Genomic DNA, 6,809 nt, shown 5'->3' with positions numbered 1-6,809 from the left:
GTGCTTAGTTTATGTAAGTCTACGTAAATTATGTTACTTGTGCATGTGCTGTTGTGTGTGTACTAGTGAAAACTGATTTATTTGTACTACAGATTGAGCTAAAACATACAGTACAAACAGTTCAGCATGAATAAAGAGTTACTCTAATTACTATTTCATTCTGTGTCAGGTCCATCACTTGTAGAAGCTCCATTCTCAGTGCTCATGCTGATCAGTAGTGTAGTGACGGCCTCTCCGTATCTGCTGGTGACCATCATTCTGCTGGTCAAATGTTGCAGAGCTTGAGGTAAGAACTTCTTCAGTACATCTCTATGTTTCACATAATGAGCACACTAACTTTGATTTTTTTTTTAATAAAAATTATTTGATTCAGTATTACAATTTTAAAAGCAAAAATCCACAGTTGAGTGTTAAAGCACTTGTTCTAAAATGCACTTACAGTAAGATTTAAATGTAAGTATGATATTAAAAAAAACAGCATATCTGTTTCTGCTGAGGTCTGAGAGTGAATTTACATGTGAAAGGAGCTTCATTCAGTGTATCAAAGCATCTCAAAAATGACATTTAATTTTACTGGTTAAAAAAATACTGGCATTGTGTCAAATTATTTCTGTTTAATATATATTGTTTATTAACTAATTTAACAAGGTGGTTGATAAATATAGTGGACTCAAACAGGAATAAATCTCTATGTAGTGGAGTAAAATTTTAGTTACCTGTAATTGTTTTATATATACTGAGATATATATATATATATATATATATATATATATATATATATATATATATATATATATATATATATATATATATATATATATACAGTCAGGTCCATAAATATTGGGACAGTGACACAGTTTTGGTAATTTTGCCTCTGTACACCACCACAGTGGATTTGAAATGAAGCAGTCAAGATGTGACTGAAGCGTAGACTTTCAGCTTTAATTCAAGGGGTTTAACAAAAATATTGCATTAACTGTTTAGGAATTACAGCCATTTTTTTCCTCCATTTTCACAGGCTCAAAAGTAATGGGACAATTGACTGATAAGCAGTTTCATGGCCAGCTGTGGCCTGTTTCCTCCTTATATCATGATAAATTAAGGAGATAAAAGGTCTGGAGCTGATTCCAAGTGTTGAATTTGCATTTGGTAGCTGTTCATGGGAACTCTCAATATGCCGTCCAAAGAGGTGTTGATGCAAGTGAAGGAGGCCATCATTAGGCTGAAAAACCAAAACAGACCTATCAGAGAGATAGCAGAAACTTTAGGAGGGCCAAATCAACAATTTGGTACATTCTTAAAAAGAAGGAATGCACTGGCGAGCTCAGCAACACCAAAAGGCCTGGGAGACCACAGAAAACAACTAAAGTGGATGATTGCAGAATTCTTTTCTTATTGAAGAACAACCCCTTCACAACATCTAGCCAAGTCAGGAACATTCTGGAGGAGGTAGGCCTATCATTGTCAAAGTCTACAATCAAGAGCCACCTTCATGAATGTAAATACAGACGGTTTACCTCAAGATGCAAACCTCTGGTAACACTCAAGAACACAAAGGCCAGATTAGACTTTGCTAAAAAACCTCTAAAAAAAGCCTGACCAGTTCTGATGCAAGATTAATTTGTACCAGAATGATGGGAAGAGAAAAGTATGGAGAAGGAAAGGAAGGGCTCATGATCCAAAGCATACCACATCATCAACATGTGGAGGCAGTGTTATGGCATGGGCATGTTTGGCTGCCAATGGAACTGGGTCACTGGGGTTTATTGATAATGTGACTGCTGACAGAAGTAGCAGGATGAATTCTGAAGTGTACAGAGCTATACTTTCTGCTCAGATTCAGTCAAATGCTGCAAAACTGATAGGACAGCGCTTCACAGTACAGATGGATAACAACCCAAAACATACTGTGAAAGCAGCCCAAGAGCTTGGAAATTAAATGTTCTTAAATGGCCGAGTCAGTCACCTGACCTCAACCCAACTTAGCTGCTTTTCACTTACTGAAGACAAATCTGAAGGCAGAATGACCCACACACAAGCAGCAACTGAAGATGGCTGTAGTAAAGACCTGTCAAATCATCTCAAGGGAGGAAACTCAGCATTTGGTGATGTCCACGGGGTCCAGACTTCAGGTAGTCATTGACTGCAAAGGATTTACCTCCAAGTAATAAAAATAATCCTAATATTTATGATTATATTAGTTTGTCCCATTACTTTTGAGCCTGTGAAAATGGAGGAACTCTGTAAAAAATGGCTGTAATTCCTAAACAGTTAATGCAATATTTTTGTTAAACCCCTTGAATTAAAGCTGAAAGTCTACGCTTCAGTCACATCTTGACTGCTTCATTTCAAATCCACTGTGGTGGTGTACAGAGGCAAAATTACCAAAACTGTGTCACTGTCCCAATATTTATGGACCTGACTGTGTATATATATATATATATATATATATATATATATATGAATAAAAATCACAGACTTACATTTTGCAGTTACTGAAGATGACTGAATGAATGAGGTTTATTTTCTAACAAATCTTTTCCTGAAGCTCTGTCACTTGTCACTTCACTGTCATTCATAAGCCATAAAACAAACACCCTTTAAGCTGTGCAGGTTGGTTGCTTTTCTTCCATGAACACCTGGAATGAGACAAATCTTTTTTAATTTATTTAACAGTTCACACTGATGAAGACAGAATGAAGAATGCAGTCATAGAGGTGTGAGCAAAGTTCATCTATAAAAAGAGTTTGCAGTGCTGTTTTCTTTAAGGCTTTTTAGGGATTGTACTGATTTGTTGCTTTAATATCATGCTGTTAAAAGCACAGTGTCTTACAGACAGCTTTGTTATTGTTTGGCTTTGTTTAGCTAAAGCCTGCAAATGTTGCTAATGCAAAATAGTGAGTAAACTGAATAAATAAAATAGTCTTAAAAATGTTTAAAAGAAGAAAGAAAGAAAGAAAGAAAGAGAAAGAAAAAAGATGTTGGTCAAGCTAATATATGGATACAGTATGTGAGGATTTAGCTGTGCTTCTGCATTGACCATTACTGATAAACATTTTGTGTGCATTGTTTAGAGCAGCCTGGAAGTGAGATTTTGTATATTTTGTTTTGCTTTTCTTTTCAGCTATGTGAACTTGAGTTGTAGTTAGAGAAAGAATGATACCACAAGCACACTTCAAGGAAAATATTTCCCAAAAAAATTGATTGTTGATCATCAGTTCAGCAAAAAACTAAATCTTCCCTCCTCCACAGTTATATTGTAAAAAGAAAAATTTCAAAGATGAAGGACTTGTGCATGAAAAAAGACAACATAAAGGGAGCTAGCAGACTGCACAGGCTAATTGTGAGTAAATCAAGAAAAACAGGCGAGAAACAGCAGCAAGTATTGCTTCAGACATCAGTGAGAATTACCGGATACAACAAGAGCACAAACTATTCAAACAGGGTCAATGTGAACAGAGGGAGACTAATGTGGCAGAAACTATTTATCAGCCTTAAGAATAAAAGAGCAAAAGCACATGCAGAGAAAGCTTCTAGAGAACTTCCTTATTTTCAGATGAATCCAAATTTAACTTGCTTGGATCTGATAATAGAGTGTTTGTGTGGAGAAAGCCAGGAGAAGAATTCCAACCAAACTGCATTAAGGGTACTATAAAGCATGGAGGTGGCTGTGGTTGTTTTTCCTACAGTGGTGTTAGGGAGCTTGTGTTCATTGGTGGCATCATGAACTCAGAAGTGTACAGAGGCATTTTGGATACAAACTTGCAGAAATCAGCACAGAAATTATTCAAGTGATAGAAGTGGATTTTTCAGCAGGATAATAAGGCATACCAGCGCATTTTGAAAGAACATTTCCCAGATACCTAACCTAAACCCTACATCTATGGGATGGAGTAGTCAGATTGTGGATGCAGACTGTGATAAACTGAAAGTCTCTTTGGTTGAAATTTGGAGGAAACTTCCACCACAACTGTTACAGAAACTGGTTGATTCCATGCTGAGACGTTATCAAGTCAAAACAAAAACAAAGGATGGCGAACTGAATATTAAAACACTGCAACTGTAATCTTTCATGAAGCCACTATTGAGTGTCCAAATACTTTTTGTCTAATTTTGGAGAGTATATAGTACAATTTTTAAATATAATCTATTTTTGGGAAATGTTTTGCCTAAAAATTGTGCTTTCTTTCTTTAAAATAAATGTCATGTTGTTTGACATGTTTTCTAATGTGAAATTCATACCTCTCTAACTGTGGCTTAAGTGTCCAGTGGTGTTATTGTAAATGCATCATTATCAATTCATTAAATTAATAAAACTGGTTGCAATAATGTACACTGGATATAAAAATCCATACACCCCTGTTACAATGGCAGGCTTTTGTGATGAAACCAAGATAAATAATGTTAGAACTTTTTCAACCCTCAGAGTGACATTACAGTGTAGAAAAATTAAGTGAAACCAAAGAGAAACATGTTAGGGAAAAACAGGAAAAATAAAAAAGTTACAATAACCTGGTTGCATAAGTGTGCCCACCCTTTTATAATTGGAGATGTGGCTGTATTCAGAATGAACCAATCACATTCAGTTTCATGTTTCAAAGTAATTATCATAGAGCTGTCATCAATGAAATTATTCTGATTAACCCCAAATAAAGACCAGCTGTTTCTGTAGGATTTTCTTCACATCTTCTTGGTTTCATCTGACTTCTGAAGCCATGGTCTGCAAAGAGCTTGCAAAGCCTGTACAAAGGTCTCACTGTCAAAAAATATTAACCAGGAGAGAGGTACAAAAATTTTCCAAAACATTAGATATACCATGGAACACCCTGAAGGCCATCATCAACAAGTGGAGAAAATGGAGCACCACAGTGGCATCACCAAGAACAAGAGGTCCCTAAAAAATAAAAGAACAAGACAAAATCTTAACAGGGAGGCTGACAAGTGACCTATGGCAACATTAAAGGAGCTGCAGGAATATCTGTAGTGATCACTCTCTACATGTGACAACAATTTCTCATATTCTTCACATGTCTGGGCTGTGGGGTAGGGTGGCTAGATGGAAGCCCTTTCTCACAAAAAAACATCCAAGGTCAACTAAATCACCCCAAACCATGTGGCAAATGGGTCTGATCTCCGTCTTCATCTTTGTTCTTGGGCTGCGACATATTGCCTCCACCTTACCCACTTTGGGTCTCAGTTCTCCATTCCCCAAGTGATAACTGAGGTAGCTCATCTCCCACTTCGCCCACTCACATTTTGCCACATTCAAGGTCAGGCTAGCATCTTAGATGTTCCCCAGGGTCTGCCTCAAGTGTTCGAGATGGTCCTCACAGGTAGGACTATGGATCAGCACATGATTAAGATACACTGCAGACTATCCCTCACAGCCCTGGAGGGATAGTCCATCAATCTCTGGAAGGAGACAGGTGCCCCATGTAACCCAAAGGGAAGGACCATGAATTGGAATAGTCCCAGCGGAGTCCGGAACACTGTGTAGGGTCTGGAGGCCTCCTCAAGGGGCACCTGCCAGTAACCCTTACAGAGATCCAGTGTTGTGATATACTGGGACTGGCCAATTCTCTCTAGCAACTCATTGATTTGTAGCATCGGGTAAGCATCAAACTTTGACTTGCGAAAGTCAATGCAGATGTGCAGGTGTCTATCTTTCTTCAGGACAATGACGATTGGGCTACTAGATTCACTCGCAGAGGGTTCAGCTACTTCCAACTCTCGCACTGTCTCAATCTCTGCCTTCAGAGGTGCTACCAGCCTCTTAGGTATTCAATGCGTCCTCTGTCATGATGGTGTAGTGTCACGAAGATGGATGGAATGGTGTACAAGGTTGGTCTGTCCAGGCCTCTGATGGAACAAAGAAGGGCACTGGTCGAGGAGGTGCTGCAACGCAGCCTGTTTGGAATCCTCCAAATGCTTCAAGTCAAAGTCTGCTGGCCGCCTCTGCACTCTGGTTTCGGGTCCTCTTCCTGGTCATTCCGCACCTTCTGAATCAGCAGCACTGTTTTGAGTTTGCCAGGTGGTTCCTTCCACTCCTTAAGCAGGTTGATATGGTATGTTTGCTTGTTCTCGCCTTTTTCGGGGTGACATGTCTCATACATCACCTGCCCCATCTTGCGGATAACTGTGTATGGTCCTTGCTACTTAGTCAGTTTTTGTGCTTTCTGTGCATACAGCAGGTTCTCTCTGGACTACTTTCTGTAGTTCTTGAGGAAGTCCCTCGTCTCCAGGACGTACTGGATGATACCCCTCTCAGACTTTGATGCCTTCTCTGAAGAAGGGGTCTCACAAATCTTCCTCAGGAGATTCAGCATCCCTTGGACCTGCCAACCATACAGGAGCTTGAAAGGAGAAAAGCCTGTTGATGCTTGCGGCACCTCCCTGTATGCAAACAGCACAAATGGTTACCACTTGTCCCAGTCCTTTCCTGTATCTTATACAAACGTGGGGAGCATATTCTTGAGCATCTGATTAAAAGTCTCCACTAGTCTATCAGTCTGCAGGTGGTATGGGCTGGTCTTAATCACAGTGTTGCCCAGTTAACTGTCCCATCAGCTGTGATGTAAAGTTTGTCCCTTTATCTGTCAAGATCTCATCTGGTATCCCCACTCTGTGGATTACAATCCTGATTACAAGGATGTACTGATCTTCACAGTAGATGCTTGGAGAGGGTGGCTCTCTGCCAGTCTACAACTGCGTGAATTTTGATTTGCACAGCTCTTTATTATTCCCCCTTCCCTTCTCTGTGGCGTACTACATTAATACTACAGATTTTTCCATGGCGAAAAGTATTCAGG

Source organism: Pangasianodon hypophthalmus, chromosome 4 (genome assembly GCF_027358585.1).
Source record: "Pangasianodon hypophthalmus isolate fPanHyp1 chromosome 4, fPanHyp1.pri, whole genome shotgun sequence".
Classification (NCBI taxonomy): domain Eukaryota; kingdom Metazoa; phylum Chordata; class Actinopteri; order Siluriformes; family Pangasiidae; genus Pangasianodon; species Pangasianodon hypophthalmus.
Note: the sequence above shows the minus strand (reverse complement) of the source record.